This window comes from Megalobrama amblycephala, linkage group LG14, assembly GCF_018812025.1.
Source record: "Megalobrama amblycephala isolate DHTTF-2021 linkage group LG14, ASM1881202v1, whole genome shotgun sequence".
Taxonomy (NCBI): Eukaryota; Metazoa; Chordata; class Actinopteri; order Cypriniformes; family Xenocyprididae; genus Megalobrama; species Megalobrama amblycephala.
Genome location: NC_063057.1, coordinates 45,680,928 through 45,703,249, shown reverse-complemented (window position 1 = coordinate 45,703,249; position 22,322 = coordinate 45,680,928). Strand labels below are relative to the sequence as shown.

Genomic DNA, 22,322 nt, shown 5'->3' with positions numbered 1-22,322 from the left:
TTCTCTCGTGAAGCCAATACGGAAGTAACTTAAACTGCGATTCATCGACTGGCCGCTAGGGACAGGCTCCAAAAGAGAGCAGAATCTCATAGAGTCCCATGTTAAATTGGCCAAGTTTATAGCAGAAAAAAACATGTTTACAAGTTGGTTCAAATTGTGGTTTTGGTCTATACTGCTATTTTTGCCCTTCATGACAACTCTGAGGGGGGTGAATTTTTTTATAACGTATCCGTTTAAATTATATTAAGCCTTAAAGTTCTGCATAATTAAGGGCGTGGTCACTTGAGTGACAGGTAGATTGCGCTGCTGTCTGAGCCGTCATGTTACCTCAGCTGCCGCTGAATTTGGCATCTCAGCCGTTTTTGTGCTTTTTTCTCGATTATTTTATACAATTATAAAATATGGCTTGCTGCATAATATTCGAGACTGATGTGTGTCTGTGTAGATGTGCATGCATGGGGAAGAGACACAGAACACACGTTGTCGGATCGTGGCATTGGCTGAAAGTTTTGATTGTGAGATTTACTACAATGACAATGGCGGGAGGATATCAAAATCCGACAGCACTGCTTGGATATTATAACTAAAACTGCTGCACTATTTTGAAAAAAATATACTTTGGACACAGGCTCATTTGTTTGTTAGATACGATCGTATACAGTTTTACAACATAAAGGCTGCTCAGATTGCATCCTTTCTTGAAGAACGATGACAGAGAGCAGATCATTCAGAAGAAATGTGAAATGTTTTTTTGTTTTGCAATGGACACTCATATTTTACCCAAGTGCCACAGATTGGATTCATCTCGCGATCTCTATTTCATTATAAAGGTATGAAGTCCCATTTGATTTTCCATGTTGTTATTTGCACAACCAACACTACTAGTGTTGGAGGATCTATATCTTAAAAAACACCGTAGATTGACAGTAAACCTTTAGAACGTTCTGATGATAAAACTTATCTTCATTAATATTTTAGATAGTATCTAAGATAGATAGATAGCTCCTTTGCTGCTAACATGGTCACGTCGAGCTAGGCGGGCGTGGTTTCAGCAACCAGTCATATCAGCTCAAACCACCTCCCCGCCTCTTTGCCCATTTTCAGTTATCCGGGAGTGACGTGTGGTGACGCGCAGCTAAGATGGCCGCGGCCTCATTTACGCGTCAAAACTGCTGTTCAGAACTCTATGGGTGACGTCACGGACGCTACGTCCATATTTTTTTACAGTCTATGGTGGCAACTGATAGTGGATGCACTGGCGGTGATTGCGCTGTTGAGGATCACGTAACCTCTTGAGGAGAATTCAAAACAAATGAGCTCTGTTCACACAAAGAAACTCAGTTATCATGTTGCAATAAAAATTCAATGGGGTTTAGCTTGCTATTTACGACATATGATAAACTTAAGCATCACACGACCAAAAGTGCTGAATTCCTCAATATCACCTCGATTGAAATTGACACTAATTTCATACAACAGTTCAATAAACAAGTAGTTAATATAAATCACTTACGTTTTAGATGCAATATGCCTGTTTTTTGTTCTACTGTAGCAGCGAAAATAGTTACAAACAAAGCAGAAGCAGTGCATCTCACAGCTGCGCTCAGCCGTTTTGAATGATTCAGCGTTTTGAACGAATCGGTTGAGTGAAGATTCAATCGCCCATTCATAAACAACTGCTTCATTCTTGATTCAGAGTGAATCGTTTGAATAAATGACTCAGTGGCTCACTCATTAAGACGGTCACTTGCCGCCATCTACTGGCGGTTTAATTTCATGTTTAAAAACATAAATTTCCCACCAGCATTTCTTATTTTATTCAAAAATATTTAAAGAATCTCATAACATTATTGAACGCAGTTGTACTTTTTCAGTGTAAATTATTTAATTTGGTAACAGCCCTGTAGTGTCTTACTATTTTAATTTATCAAATGTAAGAATATGAAATAAAAGATAGCCTAAAATATTTGAATAATAATAAATATTTTTTTTCCCAGACAAGCTACTTTTTTACTCTGCCAAGTAAATGATTTAGTTGTCCAAAGGACAAGTACAAAACCAGGCTTAATGTCGAGCACTGTATTTTGTATTTATATTCTGTCCTTTAATGGTAGCATCACTCTTATATTTGATACTGACACAAAGGAGAAGGCACAGGCCTACAGAAATATTTTATTGTCATCAGATGTAGCTTTCACACTACCAGCATCTAATGATTTTGATCAGGATTTTATTGTTCATAGCAGAGGGCTCTCTCAACTTGTTATATTTTACAGTTTGTCAAATGATACGATTTTGTAGTCTTTGCATACACATGCACCCCTCGAAAGCCTGAAACCACAGAGCCCCCCCACATAACAAATCCCAATTTAACCCCTGTATATATATATATATATATATATATATAGAGAGAGAGAGAGAGAGAGAGAGAGAGAGAGAGAGACACAGCGGCTGCGTCCGAAACCGCCTACTCAGTGAGTAGGTACTTAATTTCAACAAGTACTTACTTAACAAGCGCCAAAAGAGTAGGTACTTAACAGCCAAATCTCGTTGAGTATGAATGAGATCCGAGGATAATCCGCCATGTTTACGTTATCATGTGACCTACGACGTTCTCGCAAGCGCAACAACTTAAAAGATGTGACAGGTTTAATTAATCTATCTGTAAATATCTTGATATTGATCAAATTGCTTATTTTGTGGTCTTGTTGAAGACACAGCTGCCAGTAATTTTGTAATTGTAGTACAATTAATATATATTTGGGTTAATTTAAAGTTCTTATATTTTTAACTACTATGTGATTTATTTTTTGTTACAAAAACCCAAATTCGCGTGAATATATTGTTAATTTCTTTATTTTATATGCAAAAATGTCCATCCACAAGCAAAAGTGGCATAAATCTCATTTGTTTTCCTCTTTTTCTTGTTGAATTAGCTCTAGTTTAATCCCTCAGGCTTATAAATTATAAACAAATAAATAACTTTTATGCATTATGTATTCAAAATATTTAATCTTGTCATCATGCATTATGTCTGTGTATATAATCTCAAACTATGATGTATACAAACACATATTTGTTTGTTTGTTGTCATTATTATTGTTCATTGTTAAAGATACAAGTATGGTATTTTCCCTGATCTTCTATGTAATTGTAGATCCTGCAATAAAAATAAAGATATGAGTGACAGGTGCACTAACACCTCACAGCACCAGTAACTCAACCCTACCTAGAGCGGTTTTCCTCAGTGTTAGCAATGTCTGCACAAAGAAGACATCAGCAGCTGCTCGAAGATCTCACCTTTGGAGAAGACTGTTGATTTTATACTCAAAAAATGTAAGTATAAACTACTTAAAATTAAGATTATGCCAGAATGAATTGCTCTGCTAGCACATCCCAACACTTGCACACAATAGTATTGATAAATGCTGACCAAAACTTAATTATATTACTTTTCATTTGACTTCTTTAGAAAAAAAAAGAAGCAAAATGTAATGTTTTGTCACATGACACAGCTGTGCATGAACACACACTAGACAAATACAGCTGATGTGAATACATCTCCATTTACAGTCAATTCATGCATTAATTCATTGCTTAATAAAATATATAAATTGACTGATAATAGCATAATTAATAAATAAGTAAAGGATTAATAAAAGTAATAATGACAATATATAAATACATATACAAGTCGACAACACACAAAACTTTATTCAAATGTATTGATCTAACAATCAGGTATTTACAGTCCTGCTGCCATCTCAACACAGCTGTGCCAATTCTGCAGCTTTATTATATAAGCAGCTGATGAACACCTTCATCATCATGTCCCTCACTGCTGCTCTTCTCAATGGAGACATCGTTGATCCAGAGGATGAGGAAGATGATGATGATGGACCGCTGAACCCCTCAACCTTGAAGCAAGAGTGGGAGAAGATGAGTGGGACAATCTGGCTGCTGCAAACATTCATGTGTTCTCCATCAGCATGACTAAATAAACAGATTAAAACATTTTACAATTCATTCATGTCAGCATTCAGTTTCTTGCATATTTCATTTCATATTTTTACAATTACTTGCTAATTTTTGTCGTAGCTTCATTACATTTGTGGTGTGGTGGGCTAAACCACTGAGCTGGTCAGCAGAAGGTTTGCTGGTTCGATCTCTGCAGCGTCTCCTCCAGTGTGTCCTTGATCAAGACACTTGGAAGGAGGAGTGATGGAGGATCTCGTCCATGACACTGGACCATTCCCAGGATCTGGTGTGGCTCTCCATCCTCAGTGCTCTCACCAGTCTGAGGACATTCACATCCTACAATAATGCACAAAATATAATACAAAAGCAGTTATTTTAACAGCACAATGTCTTTTGATTTCTGTATTAGAAATAACAAAATGATCTTACTTTATATTTTGTTTCAGGTTTTCCTCTTTTTTTTTTCTAACAAATGCCACCATCACCTTTTCTTGCAGGTCCTGCTCCACAAAGCTCTGCAGCAAACATACAGACATCAAGAACCAGAAAAGTGCTGTAATAAGTCTGTTTAAATTCCAATAATTAAAATAAACTAGACTTTAGATTTAAATAGACTTTGTATTCATTTCTGTAGTATCCTCACTCAAAGCCTTTGATGGCATCATTCCTCTACCGGATAAACACGTGTGATCATCTGTCCCCGTCATCTGTCCCTGTAACATCAGACGAGATTCACGTTTCCTCTGAGATTTATGTGCTCAAATCTACATTCACATGTTGACGATGTGTTAACTCACTTCTTATCCAATACAAATGTTCCTTAATTTATTAACAGTACTAATGGACAAATAAAATAGATTAAACTTATGTGTAGTTACTGTTGATTTATTTATTTACATTATTTTCATTCATGTAATGTAAGAAGTGTTGACAACAGTGAATAATAGCACACACACATCACTCATAATACATAATCCATCACTCATAAGTCATAATACTTAAAGATGTTCCTGTCAGAGGTTAAATAAACATTTAATAAGCATCTTTAAGATGTATATGGTTTAGGATATGTAATTCCACTTCGGAGAATTAAGTTATGTGTGTTTACTAGAGATCCCGTTATCTATACATAATAAATCGTGTTTTACAGTAAAATCACAACAATAGTGTCTAGCATCTTCACACATTCAGCAGTTTACAGTAGTTCAACAAACGTGTTTTTGGTTTTCAATACTCACATTTGACAGCATCCGCGCCGCTTTTCTCCTAAGTGTTTGATTATGACGTATCCTCTCCCGTGGCCTCCTGGGATAGAAAAGTATCTATCGAGAAACACTTCAGAATCTGGGCGGAAGTAGTAGGCCATCCGGGAACTCCTCGACTACTCATTAATGATTACTGAGGTTTCTGACATACTTAATTGCTAGCCTACTGCTTTTTCCCTATTATAAAGAAGGTAAGTAGGCGGTTTCGGACGCACTTTAAGTAGGCGCACGTCCGAATCTCGCGAGAATTATTACGTCACCTAGGTAATTTTCGCCTACTCTTTTTGCTTCGGACATACTTATTCACTCGCCTACTGCTTTTCCCCTACTAAATAGTAGAGAAGTAGGCGGTTTCGGACGCAGCCAGCGTATCAACGGGACTTTTATTTTGGTCTTGTGGTGTGATGTCATAAGGCTGCGCCGCGCTTCAGCATCTGATTTGATTCGGCTAAAGAAAGGTTTGTGTTTTTATGTTTAAGTGCAAACTGTTGAGTCAATTTAATTATTTTTACAAGCTATGTAGAATAAGCATCATTGAAAGCAACGTTGCAATGCTTTATTTAATATTAATATTTTTGGGAGTAAATCATGAGTAACAGAAAATGTGCGTCTTTTATTTCGCTCTCTATGCGAGACATTTTTGAATCTGCGAGTCAGTTGAATCAATTGTTTTGTAAAATGATTCAGTGAATCGAAGCGCTCGAATCACACTGTAAATGAAGGAGAACAACAAACACAGTATGTGTGATGACAACTTTTACAAACCAAATGCTAATGTTTTCATTAAAGTTTAATCTAATATATGACGTCCGAATAATTAAATACAAAATACAAATCATAAATATGAACTTTATGTATTATTTGTATATTTTTTTAATCAGGTGATTTAAGTCCATTAACTCTGACTGACTCTCTTACCAATTTTCTGAACTACTGAACTAAAGCTGATTGAGACGCCCAGAGATTTAGTTTGGATTAATTTTTTTCTCATCTTAAACAGAAAAACTCCCGGTGAAGCGACTGAGATCCTCGTGACACTATTATAAAGATGGAGTTTATTATTCAAGAAGAGAGTGAAGACATGAAGATTGTAGAAACATTCAGAGTGCAACAAGAAGAAACAGAGGAACAAACAGGGGTGCGTTTCCCGAAAGCATCGTTGGTGAACTATGGTCGTAAGTCCCATTGAACTCTATTGGTAACGACGGAACTTACGACCATAGTCCGCTTTGGGAAACGCACCCCTGGTTGGTTTAAGTCCAGTCCAGCTCTACAGAAAAGTGATATTTGTGAAGAATATCCTAATGAAGTGTTTTTATTTGACATAAAACAGGTCAGACATGTTGATCACATGACCAGAAAAATACTAATGCTGCCTTCAACCTGTGTTCATTATTATGAGGTGTCACATATTAAATCAGGAAATAATAATTCGGACAACATTGTTTTCTGTAAAATTAATCCCTAAATCAAAAATAAACTTCTAAATTGAAAACAAAGAAAACCATTAATTTATTTCATTTAATTATGCAACAGTATCTAACAAAAACAGAAGCTACAGTTACTAAAATTCAGATGGTCAAAAAGACTTCATTTATAAACAAAATATTATCATAATACATTGTAACATACCTGAACATAAATATTCATAGAATAAATCCAGGAATAAGTCAGTAGTTAATGTCTGTGAGCGACACAAACAGTTCAAATCAAAAACTCAAACTGAGCTCTAAATAAACATCTGTTGTGTCTTTCACATCTTCTGTCAGGTTCAGTTGTAAATGAAGCATGAGAATCAGAGTGTTTCTTCTACTGAACTTCATGAAGCAGAAACATATTTGGAAATATTGATGGATTCCATGTTTACTTAATATTTCCTTATAAAGAACCGTCATTTCTATTCATTTTCCTCTAAATTATGAGATCCGATGAGCACCATCTGGCTCTGCCTCTGTTCGGGGTCAAATGACGATGACTCCTAGACCGATGATTGGCTACTGACCTGTCACTCATACTGCATGTCATAACTCCCAATAGAATGCTCCGCATTCTGTCTTCGTACATAACTAACAGAAACATTCGTACAGATGAAACATTAAGCTAATAAATAGACGGTTTTATATATATATATATATAATATATTAGGCATCTGGCTCTGATAATGATGATGAAGGAATGACTCTCTACTAGTTGCTCTGGTCATCATCAATACCTGCTGGTGATCCGACTATCAACAGATGGAGATTATGCATCGATACTCTACTGCTATTCCTGCAGTTTCTTGATTTCCAATGTGGAATATTTCACCAAATTTGAACCACTGAATTTGTGGAAGTGAATTTTGTAAAGCGAATTAAAAATAAAACGTCTGTTGTTAAATTGCTTGTTGAATATTATAGGTGGAATTTTTTAAACAGAATTAATACTTTGTAAATGAAGTCTGTAAAGTGAACTGTAAAGTTACTTTCTAGACTAGACTAGAGCAATTATTAAATATCTTTCTTGTTCCCCCTTTTTTGTTACATATACATGGCTAAAATGTGCCTAATATTTCTATAGGCTAATGAAATAATACCGGCATTTAAAAAAAAAAAAAAAAAAATTAATTAGGCTATTTTTGGTGCCCCCTCAGCACTTGGTGCCCTACGCACAGTGCGTGATGCGCGTGGTGGGAGTGGCGGCGCTGAGTGGTGAAAATTTACATCTGATATGGGTTTCAGAATTAGGTGTGGCAAAATGGCTCGATAGTGCCACCTACAAAATTTCAATTAAGCGCCCTTCGCGCTATGTTTCACGTACAAGTATAAAATTTGGTACACATATGTAACAGCCCAATACCTACAAAAAAGTCCTAGGTGCAAAATCTGAAAACCCAACAGGAAGTGAGATATTTTGAGTTTTCTCTGTAAAATTGTTGTTTTTGTGATTTCCAGATGTTGTACTTTAACAAACTCCTTCTAAAGCTTTAATCAGATCAACATCATATCTAATCTAAAGGCCTTTGCAACGTTAAATTGCGAAGATCTAGAGTTTTCCCTGAAGGGTGTGTCCGTGGCGGCCTGACAAATTTCAATATTTTGCCATGAAACAGGAAGTTGTTGTAACTTGGGCATACAATGTCAAATCTGCCCCAAACTTGACATGATTCATTAGAGTCCTGGGGCCGGATTCACAAACATCTTCTTAAGAAAGAAGTTAAGAAAATTCTTAAGATAAATTCTACGAAGTTCTTAAGAATGTTCCTAAGTGCAATTCTTGAAAAATTCTTAGGAAGTTCTGAAATATTTTCTTAAGAACTTAGGGCAAGATCTTAATTTTTTACTTAAGAAGAAAATGAATGGTGTTTATTTGATTGAAAGGGGGTAATTGTTGAAGACTCGCTGAATGAAAAACACCTCAAAGCCTGTCACTGCCTGTAGATTAGGCTACCGTAGAGATCATAATGAGCACGCAGACTATTTTTGTTGTGGTTGTTTGACGAGAGCTAAGTGGCATTAACTTTAGGGTACATGTAGACATTAGACATTCAGGGTACATGTAATATGTATTATATTTAGCTAGCTAGTGTTATGTCATATGCTTAACATTTGAAACGACCCAATAAATTTGTTGAGCATCTATTTAAGACAGGTTAGAGGTTATCCTAACTTTAAGAAGTTATTTATGATTATTTTTAAGAACATCCTTTTCGGGAATATACTTCTTAAATTTGATCTTAAAGGTGCCCTCGAATGAAAAATTGAATTTATCTTGGCATAGTTAAATAACAAGAGTTCAGTACATGGAAATTACATACAGTGAGTCTCAAACTCCATTGTTTCCTCCTTCTTATATAAATCTCATTTGTTTAAAAGACCTCCGAAGAACAGGTGAATCTCAACATAACACCGACTGTTACGTAACAGTCGGGATCATTAATATGTACGCCCCCAATATTTGCATATGCCAGCCCACGTTTCCAACATTATAAAAGGCATTAGACAAGGGCAGCCAGTATTAACGTCTGGATGTGCACAACCAAATCATCAGACTAGGTAAGCAAGCAAGAACAATAGCGAAAAATGGCAGATGGAGCAATAATAACTGACATGATCCATGATATCATGATATTTTTAGTGATATTTGTAAATTGTCTTTCTAAATCTACTTTCGTTAGCATGTTGCTAATGTACTGTTAAATGTGGTTAAAGTTACCATCGGTTATTACTGTATTCACGGAGACAAGAGAGCCATCGCTATTTTCATTTTTAAACACTTGCAGTCAGTATAATGCATAAACACAACTCCATTCTTTATAAATCTCTCCAACAGTGTAGCATTAGCCGTTAGCCACGGAGCACTATCAAACTCATTCAAAATCAGAAGTAAACAATATAACAGTATACAATACTCACATAATCCGACGCATGCATGCCGCATGCCTGACGAACACTTTGTAAAGATCCATTTTGAGGGTTATATTAGCTGTGTAAACTTTGTTACGGCACTGTTTAAGGCAAGCGCGAGCTCTGTGGGTGGAGAGCACGGGATTTAAAGGGGCCGCAGCATAAAATCGGCACGTTTATAATGATGCCCCAAAATGGGCAGTTAAAAAAAATAATAAAAAAAAATCTATGGGGTATTTTGAGCTGAAACTTCACAGACACATTCAGGGGACACCTTAGACTTATATTACATCTTTTAAAAACATAATCTAGGGCACCTTTAAGAACAATCTTAAGAAAAAAGATAAGAACATTCTTAAGAAAAGTTTTTGAGAATACAAAATATTCTTATCTTTTTTCTTAAGTTTGAAAATAAAAAGAAATTAGCAGTTAAGAATTTTATTCTTAAGAATGTTTCGTGAATCCGGCCCCTGGCCTGAAGACATCTATATGTCAATATTCAGTTAGAGTCATAGCGCCACCTGTGGGCAACAGGAAATTACATGTTTTACACTGTGATTACCTTCTCGTGAAGATTTAACCAGGCCTGACAATTTTTCACCATGAAAGAGTAAGCTATCTTTATACCAATATTCAGTTAGTCATAGCGCCACTTGTTTGCAACAGGAAATAGCATGCTTTGCACTGTAATTTATTCCCTGAAACACATTTAAATATGCCATGAAGTTACAAACATGCTAGAAACACGTTAAATCATGCAACACTTGGATAAGTGCTAATGTATGCGATTAATGCCACAAAACAGGAAGTTGTTGTAACTCAAGCAAACATTGTTCAATCTGCCTCAAACTTCACATGTTTGATAAGTGCCCTGGCCTGAAGACATCTACATGCTAAAATGAAGTTATAGTCATATCGCCACCAGCTGGTAGCAGGAAGTGTGGCAAATACAAATGACTGACATTATCCTCCTATATTTATGTATTTAAAGCTGCAGTCTGCGATTTTTGGCCCTCTAGCAGTTAATAAACAGAACTGCACACGTCTTGTGGAAGATATTTGTAGCCGGAGCTACTTTTCTCCATGTATGTCTATGGCGAGTCACGCAGTTACTGTGATACTCCGTGGCGGGTCCTACCAGTCCGGTCTGAAATAGTCCGAATATAAACACTTTATTATAAATGTACCATTATGATTCAGGTAAGACAAAAACATGGTTTGGATTCATGTTGTACATTCTCATTATATAATTTTTGTAAATTTTGAACACAAAAAAGTTACGGACAGCAGCTTTAAATGCATATTCCCCATCGTGCTTTGTTTTCCTAAAGCCACCGGCTGGCATTGGCACGGGTGTGAGGCCCTTTCATCGCTGCTTGCAGCTTTAATTTAGTAATGAAATTGTGTGAAATGTGTTCAGGTGAAATATTCACAGCTTACATACACAACCATGTAGAATTTCAGCCCCCAATATGCAAGCACTGATGCACAATATGCATTTGTGTTCCAGAGACATTTAACATTATTTCACTTGAGTACACAATCAGATGGTAAAAGCAGGTCATTTGTAACTTCAACAAGCAGTTTCTGTGCAATGATGGGGCTTAATTCCTGATTGAAATTCTTCACAAATACTATTTCTCTGCAAAATTTTACATGGTTCAGAAGACAGTATTTTTGTATTTTAAACATTAAATGGTGTTACATAATTGTTTTGTTTTTCTTTGTTCTGGTGTGTTCTCTTGCTAGCATTTGTCAGTGTTTTGGTTTCATGTTTGTAACGGGTAAGTGATGTTTGGACCATTGTGTTGGGTCATTTAAAGGTGCAGTATGTAATAATTTTGTCCGCTAGAGGTCGCTAGAGGCCTATTCAAAACAAAGACGAAGCTTGATGACGGCAAGTTTGAGAGCGAAATCTTGGAACGTGGTCTTAATATCAACGGATGGTGCAAAAGAATAGGGATTGGACTCGGGAACAAATTATGTTCATGGATGTGATTATTAATGTTACTGTAGTATGAAGCAGAGCAGGACCATATTGTATGATGGAGAAAAAAGATACACGTGTTGAGCTATATAACAACAATAAGTTTTCTGTCCATAAATATATCAAACAGTTGTTCCCTTGTCTATTAAAACGTGTAATATATTAAAGCATCTTTGGTGTTTCCATGGTTTCTACAAAATAAAACCGGAAACCGCGGGTAATGCAGGTATGACGCAATTGACAGATGACTCCTCACACGTACCGGAGCCTTGGTTAAAATTGTTGGAAACATTTGGGATATTGTAAGTACTCAAGTGAACAAAATATATAACACTGGCCTAGTGGTTTTTGGATATTTTACTGCAAAAATATTATATATACTGCACCTTTAAAGTTATAACAAACATATTCTGCTTCCTTTCTGACAAAATATTGCTGGTTATCTTTTAATAAACAATTACCTGGAATAACTTTGTGATGAGTTTTTGGTATGATGGTTGAGGGGGGAGGTTGCCCTCGTTTCTTTCTTTATTTTATTTTATTTTTTGCGTCTTAACGCTTAGAAGATGTAGTAAATGGGAGATTGAGATCAGTCTATAATTAACCAGATCTCCTGGGTCAAATTGGGTTTTTTAAATTAAGAGTTTAATTGCTAGTTTGACAGTTTGAGACATGATCTGAAGTGAAGAGTGAGCAATATTGAGAAGGCTTCTCAAATTACTTTCAGCAGCTTAGTGGGTATAAGATGGATTTGATGCTTTAGTTGGTTTTGATGCTTTACATGTATAAATGTTTTGATCTGTTGTTTTGTGCCATTAAAGTGGCATTAACTTTTTTGATGTCTTTTTTCACCTTAGACCTGATGGCACTGAAGGAGGAGAGTGAAGTACTGAATGAAATAGAAGATAAAGATCAACATAATCATCATGATGTCTTTGCTGGAGAAAAATTGTGTAGTTGCTCACAGCCTGAAAACAATTCCTCACAAAACATGGCTAAAAAGACAGGGACTAGAAGTCATTTCAGCTGCGAACAGTGTGGAAACAGGTTCAAACTAAAAGGAAGCTTTAACAGGCACATGAAAATACACTGAGAAGCCTTACACATGTCCTCAGTGTGGAAAGAGTTTCAATCAGAAAGGACACTTTAAAGACCACATGAGAATTCACACTGGAGAGAAGCCTTACACCTGCCAAGAGTGTGGAATAAGTTTCACTATTAAAGGAAGCCTTAACAGGCACATGTGAATTCACAATGAATCTAAGCCTTACACATGCCGGCAGTGTGGAAAGAGTTTCCCTGAACATGGAAGTCTTGTAGTCCACATGAGAATTCACACCGGAGAGAAGCCTTACACCTGCCAACAGTGTGGAAAAAGTTTCATTCAGAAAGGACACTTTAAAGTCCACTTGAGAATTCACTCTGGAGAGAAACCCTATACATGCTCTCAGTGTGGAAAGAGCTTCAATCAGAAAGGACACCTTAAAGACCACATAAGAATTCACACTGGAGAGAAGCCTTACACCTGCCAACAGTGTGGAAAAAGATTCAACCAAAAAGGAATCCTTAACAGGCACATGAGAATTCACAATAGAGAGATACCTTACACGTGCCCTCAGTGTGGAAAGAGTTTCACTAAATATGGAAACCTTGTAATCCACATGAGAATTCACATTGGAGAGAAGACATTTATATGTTGTCAAGGTGCAAAGAATTAAAAAAAACAACAACAACACTTGAGTACCCCACAAGGATTAATTTTTAAGAGAACTGTTTTATATGTCTTCAGTGTGGAATGAGTTACACAGACAGGATTCAACTTAGGAATCGTGTAATAACTCACAGTAGAAAAGCCTTTCATGGGCCATCACAGTGGAAAGACTTGGCAAACATCCCAAGTGGTTTTTAGATAAATATATAAATATGTGTTGCATTTTTTTCCCTTTCAACAAAAAAATAAACTTGATCAGAAAACCAATGTAGTTTTTTTGCACCGGCTAGAGGTCTTCAAGTGTCCACTTGAATCTGAAAACCTGAGGTCTGACCTGAGACCCAAGGAGGTTTGGGTCCAAAACTTCGATGAGTGCCTTGGGCACGGGTCAGGTTCGGTCCTGCGTGTTTAGGCAGGGCTTTACTTTTTTTTTCTGTGTGTGTGCTGAAGCCCTTTGCTGGAGATGAGGTAAATAGCGTTGCAGACAATCCTAACGAATCCATGATTTATTAGGCCATAGATTTAATTTGAACATTTTTCCAATTCAATGGTCACAATTGAAAGCTGAACTCAGAAATAAGTAAAAAAAATAAATGAAAGTTATTGAGCAGTGGCCAAATAAGTCAGCGGGACAGTGGGATTTTTCCTGACTGACTGTGGGGCTGCAGGCTGTGCATACGTCAATGCCATTTACGTTTAGGTCCAGTCAGCTTCTACAATAAACGATGTCAGACTCAGGTCTAATTTTATCGGGTCTGTCTTAGGTCAGGTTTTTCTTTTAAAAAATGTATTTATGCATGTCGGGTTCAGGTAAGATGTGGGATCTGAGAAGACCTCTAGCACCAGCTCTGCAGTTCAACACTGTAGTCAAGTCATGTTGCATTTATTTATATCGCAATTTATAGAATTGATTTATTTAAAGCAAGTTTCTTTACAGCATTAAAGGTGGACTCAGTAGGATTTCAAAAACACTGTAAGTTAGTCGTGCTGACAACAACTACAAACTACTAACCAATCTGCATTAGAGGACGTATGATGGACAAGCTGCTGTGCTGTTGGCGACTAACAGTGAACATTTTCTATTTACTCCTGTGTACTGTGTGTTCAATTTTTGTGCATCCTTGTCGTTTGTTCATCAACTGCGCTTTATTTTTCGTGAAGCAATTTGTTGCATGCCAGCTGTGATAAACAGACATCCACTCTCTATTGCATGTGTAACAGTGGCCAGATAATGAGAGTTTTGCTGTTAAACCACTGCACACTGACGACCACTAGAGCATGAGGTGTTAAGCATCATTGATAGTGTATTCGCCTCGCATGCCAGCAGCGATCAGGCCAGGGTTCAAGACCGACTCAGAGCAGGGTGGTTAGGATTGGAGTGTGAGTTTTGGGGGCAGAGCAATGAAGAGAGGGGTGGATTTGTTTGGGTTGATTTCAAATATCAACAAAGCCCAACAGCATTGTTCAAAATCTACTTACCGCACCTTTAAATATGGAAAAACAGCACCATCGTCACTTTCAGTTAGAATTACAATTTCATTTTCTATTATAAAGAAGCTCTCATCAAAGAATTTGGAGCCCAAGAATGCACCAACCTATTAAAGGGTTAGTTCACCCAAAAATGAAAATAATCACCCTCATACTGTTCCACACCCGTAAGACCTTCGTTAATCTTCGGAACACAAATTAAGATATTTTTGTTGAAATTCGATGACTCAGTGAGGCCTTCATAGGGAGCAATGACATTTCCTCTCTCAAGATCCATTAATGTACTAAAAACATATTTAAATCAGTTCATGTGAGTACAGTGGTTCAATATTAATATTATAAAGCGATGAGAATATTTTTGGTGCGCCAAAAAAACAAAATAACGACTTATATAGTGATGGCTGATTTCAAAACAAGCTTCGGAGCGTTATAAATCAGCGTATCGAATCATGATTCGGATAGCGTGTCAAACCGCCAAACTGCTGAAATCACGTGACTTTGGCTATCTGAACCGCTGATTCGACACACTGATTCATAATGCTCCGACGCAGCATTTTGAATGTCATGGAGACTGACGAAGGCAGCCCACAACACACCTGAGGTACAGACTGCCTCAAAGCTTGTGTGTGCTGTGATGCACAGGATATCTGTGATGGCATAAAACAGTTTATGTTTAACCATGTGTAACTTCTTTGGGCATCAAAACCTAAAATTATCAGAAATTATCAGTAAATAATCAGTACCTGATGTTCATTTTTTAAAAGGAATTTCTGGTGCAGGTTTTTGTGCATTGTGTCGGTTAGCAGACATTTTCCTTGTTACAGTTTTTTGTGCATTTTGCAATGAACAAGAAATATTGCTCCACCAAAAAAAGAAAAAAAAAAAAAAAGAAGGAGTGTATGTATTATTGCAGTCAGAGATTGATCTAAATTTACCTTTTTCAGTAAAATAAATTAATATTTTATTCAGCAAAAATCACAGGAATAATCAATATCTAAATGTCATCTCTCTAACACACGCATTCACATTCTCCTGGAGATCAAGGACTACTTCAAATGTCCATATAGCAACCAGAGATTCTTTGATCCACCTGCAATGCCTGCCATTAACTACAACAATGGTCCAGCCTGGACGCAAGGCATGTAAAGCCATGATGAGGCCTGTGGCTCAACACCATGCAAAGCAGATGCTCCACAATAGGTTTGTTGAAGTGTAAAAAGACTCAATTCAGTGGTTTGTGTATAAGGATTTAGTCCTTGTCTTGCAGAGAGACACATATTTAAGTTTATCTCAATTAAAAAGCAAGAGTGAGTTTTCTGGTTGTGTGGAAAATGACCATGCCCCTGGGAAAGAAAATTTTGGAAGTTTTAATATAGCTACATAAAAAGGAGATATGGCATAGTTTACGGTGTGTGCATCATCAGACAATGAGCTTCTTTCAAAAGTAACAAGCTACAATCACTTTGAATCTTAATGTGTCTATTTATTTGGGGCTTGTAATACGGCAATTCATCTTCCACAATGTTTTGATGCTAGACAGTTCTCTTCCTGTGTCTGCCTCTTTTGATTGTGTCCAGATGTAAAAGCCATTCTTAATGTAGTGCTTCACTTCAGTGTGCATCTCAAATTTTGCCATATCTTGGTTTTTATGGTACTATTTTCCAGTTCTGGTTCTCACATAGTTTGGCAGCTTCGCTCCAAATGCCTGCACAACATGCTGCAGAACCAGGAAACTTCCCACAATCTTCTTCAAAGGGGCATGGTCATTTTCCACACAACCAGGCTCCGTGGCCTTTAGCCTACTGACAAACTTGTTAAGGTTCTCTTTGTACTCTTTGTAAATACTTTGAATGTTGCAATCCTGTCGTACTTGTGATAGCTACCTGAATCATAACAAAGCACTGTTCGCCAGTGGAGAACTGGCCCCCCAACTAAGCCTGGTTTCTCCCAAGGTTTTTTTTTTTTCGCCATTTTAACACCTGTTTGCCACCTGATGTCACCTGTTGGAGTTTGGGTTCCTTGCCGCTGTCACCTTTGGCTTGCTTAGTTGGGGACACTTGACATTTGATATTCAACAGTGCATTGTAAAAAGCGCTATGTAAATAAAGGCGACTTGACTTGACTCCAAGGTCAACCAGGTCAAAATCAGTTTGCATATACCAGGCAATCTTGTTCAAACAAAACCTTACTCTTGCTTTTTAATTTAAATAAACTTAAATATGTGTCTCTCTGCAAGATTAGGACTAAATTCTTTAACACTCACCACTGAATTGAGTCTCTTAGCACCTAAACACACCTATTGTAGGGCAGCTGCTTTGCATGGCGTTGAGCCACAGGCCTCATCGTGGCTTTATGTATTTAAACAAGAATTCCATAAAGAAGGATAAAAGACTGTGAAGCAAAGTCTCTTGTCACATGTTGCCTGTGTCTTGTGAGGTCTTTTGTGTTACTTCCTTTTTCCTGTGCAATTGTTACCACTTCTATTGATGGCTGTCCACTTCCACTGTCAAAGCTCTGGTAACCAGGTGGTTAGGTATATCTTTATTGTAGAACTGTGAACAATTGTATTGTCTCATCCTTTGGCCTTGCGTCCAGGCTTGACCATTGTTGTAGTTAATGGCAGGCATCAAAGGATTTGTTTGTATTTGTATGCAGATTTAAACTTTAAGGCCAGACTTTGAAACACGTGCAAATTACAGCAAAGCTCAACACCTATCACCTATCAATGAATTTTGTATTGATCTCTTCTTGTAAACTCAGAGATGTGGATTCGGACATTAATTAAATTACACACAACCTTGGTGTTTGTTAAAAAAACAGTAGGTAATTCAGCCGGGTATTTTTATGCAGGTGGTGGGAGGAAAAACACTGACATTCTGGATTCAGACAGAAATAAATTCACAGACTTGCCCCAGCAAATGTTGAAAATACCTCATGTCCATATGAGAAACAATTATCGTCTGAATAGGGCTTAAGTCAGTGTTTCCCAACCTTGTTCTTGGAGGCAAAACACCTACATATTGTGGATGTCTCCCTCATCTGACCCATTCTTCGTCTTGGAGTTTCTACCAACAATGAGTTGGATCAATGTATTTAACTCTCTGGGGTCTGAGGTGTTTTGACATGCCCTGACATTTGTGCTTATTTCTGTAATTTTCATGGCTGATTACACTGTATTCAGCACAAACTCTGCTACAATAATATGTGAGCAGCATGCATGTAAAGGTTTGTAGTTTTGAGAAAATGACTTTTATGCATGGTTTGTATGCTGAATATTTGTTCACAAGACTTTTGAAAAATGTATGTTGTAGTCTAGAATTTTTGCTTCGAAACAAAGTGAAAATCATCCTGCCGACTCATTCACATAAAACAATATATTGATTTGAAATTTAAGATGTTAAAATTTGCAAAATGTTTTGTGTCAGGAAGGCTCATGCAGGAAGGGCTTGAAGTGAATCATCATGAATATATAACAAGACAAAAAGACTGTTTGGGACAGAAACAAGAAACAATATAGCTGCAAGCAGCAATTCGGGGCCAAGCCCCAGAAGGGGCAGTAGCGCAATACGGAGCAGGAAGAGCAAAAACAGCAGAAATTGAATGTACATGCAAAACAGCTGGTTCAGAAGGACAGGTGGAAATGAAATGAAAATCAATAGAAGTTCAGAGAATGAACAGGGAATGAACTAAAAACACTTGTATCTCATTCAAGAGGAATAAAGATTAGTACAATGCTTATTTGGATAAAAAAGGTATCAAAATGACTCATTACACACAATTGTATAAAGGAACCCCACACGGGATTCGAACCCACGACCTCCGAGTCCAGTGTCCATTTCACATCTCATTGCACCACTGTGCAGGTGAATGTTGGCACACCTGCCGAAGTTCATTAGTTCATGTGAAAATGAACTCAAAATGAAGAATTTTTATAAAACTGCACTGAATGTTATATTTAATAACTACTTTAGATCATTCTGCAGCTCATCATGCTGTAGCGCAATACAGAGCAGGAAGAGGAAAAACAGCAGAAAATGAACAAACATGAAACAGCTGGTTCAGAATTACGGGCGAAAATGAACTCAGAATGTACATAAGCTTAGATGAAAATGAACACAGCATGAAACAAAAAGCATTTATTTCTAATCCAAGAGGCAGTAAAGGAATCAAAACACACTATTTCATAAAACCGCTCCACCTGGGATTCGAACCCACTATCTTGGGGTGCAGAGCTCATCAGGTAACTGGCTTTACACATTGAGCTACTTGAGGATGCACATTCAACAATCTGTGGAAGAGAACTTTTAGTGTAAGAAAGAATTTACAAAAAAGCATTACTTAGCATGCTAACCATATTAGCATGCTAAGCTAACTTAATGCTAATGAAGCTCATGGTTAACTTGATAGCTGAAGAGCCACATTAAAGAGAATGACAACTGGTTAGCATGCTAAGCAATTAGCATGCTAAGCTAACTAGCATAAGACAACAAACACAAGCAAGGTCACATTCAGAGATGAATATCTTGGGAATGGTAGCGAATATCAAAAATCCGTTCAGTCATTTCTGTGCGGCTCGGTCCAAAGATCACCTGAGCTGATTTTGGACAAAATTGGACAAAAATTGTAGGAGGAGTAGTGAAAAAATGGAATACTGTACTTTTCAAAATGGCCACTACTGTACTGGGTGGAGTCTTAATGTAAGATATTGAATGTGATCAGTATGAAGAGAGGAATCAGTTGTATTGACATTCATTTTTCTGGAACAAAGGGTTCAAAAGTTATAACCTTTACAAAAGTGAATATTTGAACTGGTGGTGGCGCTATAGACTTAGTCCTAGATACTCCAAAGTTGGTCAAATTACTTTTAATTACTATCACTACAAGCATGCCAAATTTGATAATTTTCCTTCTTATGGTTCATTGATTACCATACAGGGGGAAGAAGAATAACTACGAATTTGGACATAAAGGAATTGCATGTGATAGCTTCAGATTAGACCAGTTTTAGGCAGAATGCCTAGAACAGACACAAGTTCTGCATCTTTTCCTGCCACAGTACCTCATGCGGTCTGGGCATGTGTCACACTGAGTTTCGAACCCACGATGCAGAGCATTCGGGATCCGTGGCGTAACACATTGAGCTAATCAGCCATGCAAGTTCATCAGTATGCTAAGCAGAGGTTTCAGTGTGAGAAAGAGTTCACAAAAAAAAAAGCTTCATAGCATGTTAACCATATTAGTATGCAAAGTTATTTAATGCCAACTAAGTTTTGGTTAACCTGTTGACTGAAGACCACATTAGAAAGAATAGCAATAGTTTAGCATGCTAAGCAATTACTGTGCTAAGCTAACTAGTATAAGACAACAAACACAAGCAAGGTCACATTCAGAGATGAATATCTCGGGAATGGTAGCGAATATCAAAAATCCGTTCAGTCATTTCTGTGCGGCTCGGTCCAAAGATCATCTGAGCTGATTTTGGACAAAATTGACCAAAATTTGTGGGAGGAGTAGCGAAAAAACTGTTTTTGATTTAATTCAATATGGCAGACAGGTACATTTAAGGAAAATGACAAATGACACATTGTCGGAATCGGCATAAACCAGGGAATAAAATGACATAAAGCAGACAAATTTTGGATAATGTTTTCAAAAGTTATAAGCAATTTTGCAAAAATCATTATATCTGTGGAACACTAGGTGGCGCTGTGCTGAAACTTCTCATGTACCTTCAGGACACTCTGATGGTCATATGTACCAAATTTTGTGATGATATGTCAAATTGTTTAAAAGTTATTGCAATTTATGACAAAATTCAAAATGGCGGACACGTGGTTCATCCGATGTTGACGAATTTGATATCCTCGGATTCGGCATGGCACAGGGAATCCATAGACACCAAGATCTTGATTTTCTAATAAAGTGTTCAAAAGTTATTGGCCAAAATAGCCATTTTTCAGATCTCATGACCTGTAGGTGGCGCTGTTCCCAAATTTGGCATGGAACCTCAGATCATGGTCTTGATCAAGTGTACCAATTTTTGTTTCGATTGCTCAAAGTTTGGCCGAGATACAGCCTCTATAGCAATTTTGGGTCAACCTCGTTAACTTCGTGACATCATAACTTTTGAACAAAGATGAATAAAAAAAATCTGTTCAGTCATTTCTGTGCGGCTCAGACCAAAGATCACCTGATCAAAGTTTGGACAAAATTGGACAAATTTTGAAGGAGGAGTAGCGAAAAAACGGAATACTGTACTTTTCAAAATGGCCACTACTGTACTGGGTGGAGACTTAATGTAAGATATTGAATGTGATCAGTATGAAGAGAGGAATCAGTTGTATTGACATTCATTTTTCTGGAACAAAGGGTTCAAAAGTTATAACCTTTACAAAAGTGAATATTTGAACTGGTGGTGGCGCTATAGACTTAGTCCTAGATACTCCAAAGTTGGTCAAATTACTTTTAATTACTATCACTACAAGCATGCCAAATTTGATAATTTTCCTTCTTATGGTTCATTGATTACCATACAGGGGGAAGAAGAATAACTACGAATTTGGACATAAAGGAATTGCATGTGATAGCTTCAGATTAGACCAGTTTTAGGCAGAATGCCTAGAACAGACACAAGTTCTGCATCTTTTCCTGCCACAGTACCTCATGCGGTCTGGGCATGTGTCACACTGAGTTTCGAACCCACGATGCAGAGCATTCGGGATCCGTGGCGTAACACATTGAGCTAATCAGCCATGCAAGTTCATCAGTATGCTAAGCAGAGGTTTCAGTGTGAGAAAGAGTTCACAAAAAAAAAAGCTTCATAGCATGTTAACCATATTAGTATGCAAAGTTATTTAATGCCAACTAAGTTTTGGTTAACCTGTTGACTGAAGACCACATTAGAAAGAATAGCAATAGTTTAGCATGCTAAGCAATTACTGTGCTAAGCTAACTAGCATAAGACAACAAACACAAGCAAGGTCACATTCAGAGATGAATATCTCGGAAATGGTAGTGAATATCAAAAATCTGTTCAGTCATTTCTGTGCGGCTCGGTCCAAAGATCATCTGAGCTGATTTTGGACAAAATTGAGTTTGGAGTAGCGAAAAAACTGTTTTTCATTTACTTCAATATGGCAGACAGGTACATTTAAGGAAAATGACAAATGATACATTGTCGGAATCGGCATAAGCCAGGGAATAAAATGACATGAAGCATACACATTTTGGAAAGTGTTTTCAAAAGTTATAAGCGTTTTTGAAATAATCATTACATCTGTGGAACAGTAGGTGGCGCTGTGCTGAAACTTCTCAGGTACCTTCACGACCTTCTAAAGGTCATACATACCAATTTTTGTGAAGATATGTCAAATTGTTTAAAAGATATCGCAATTTATGACAAAATTCAAAATGGCGGACACGTGATTCATCCAATATTGACAGAATCGGTATCGTCGGATTCGGCATGATCCAAGGAATCCATAGACACCAAGATCTTGATTTTCTGA

General features: G+C 37.1%; 2 long non-coding RNA genes across 2 annotated transcripts; one reads left to right on the top strand and one right to left on the bottom strand.

Annotated features, from left to right (window-relative positions):
* Positions 1-3,707: 3,707 nt before the first annotated feature.
* Positions 3,708-5,421, bottom strand: LOC125245934. Its single transcript, XR_007179623.1, has 5 exons — positions 5,217-5,421; positions 4,622-4,691; positions 4,408-4,493; positions 4,108-4,314; positions 3,708-3,993 (listed from the first exon to the last, which is right to left on the bottom strand). It is a non-coding gene; the product is annotated as an uncharacterized LOC125245934 (long non-coding RNA).
* A 156-nt stretch (positions 5,422-5,577) lies between these two features.
* LOC125245949 lies at positions 5,578-13,589 on the top strand. Its single transcript, XR_007179642.1, has 2 exons — positions 5,578-5,701; positions 12,473-13,589. It is a non-coding gene; the product is annotated as an uncharacterized LOC125245949 (long non-coding RNA).
* The last annotated feature ends 8,733 nt before the right edge of the window (positions 13,590-22,322 follow it).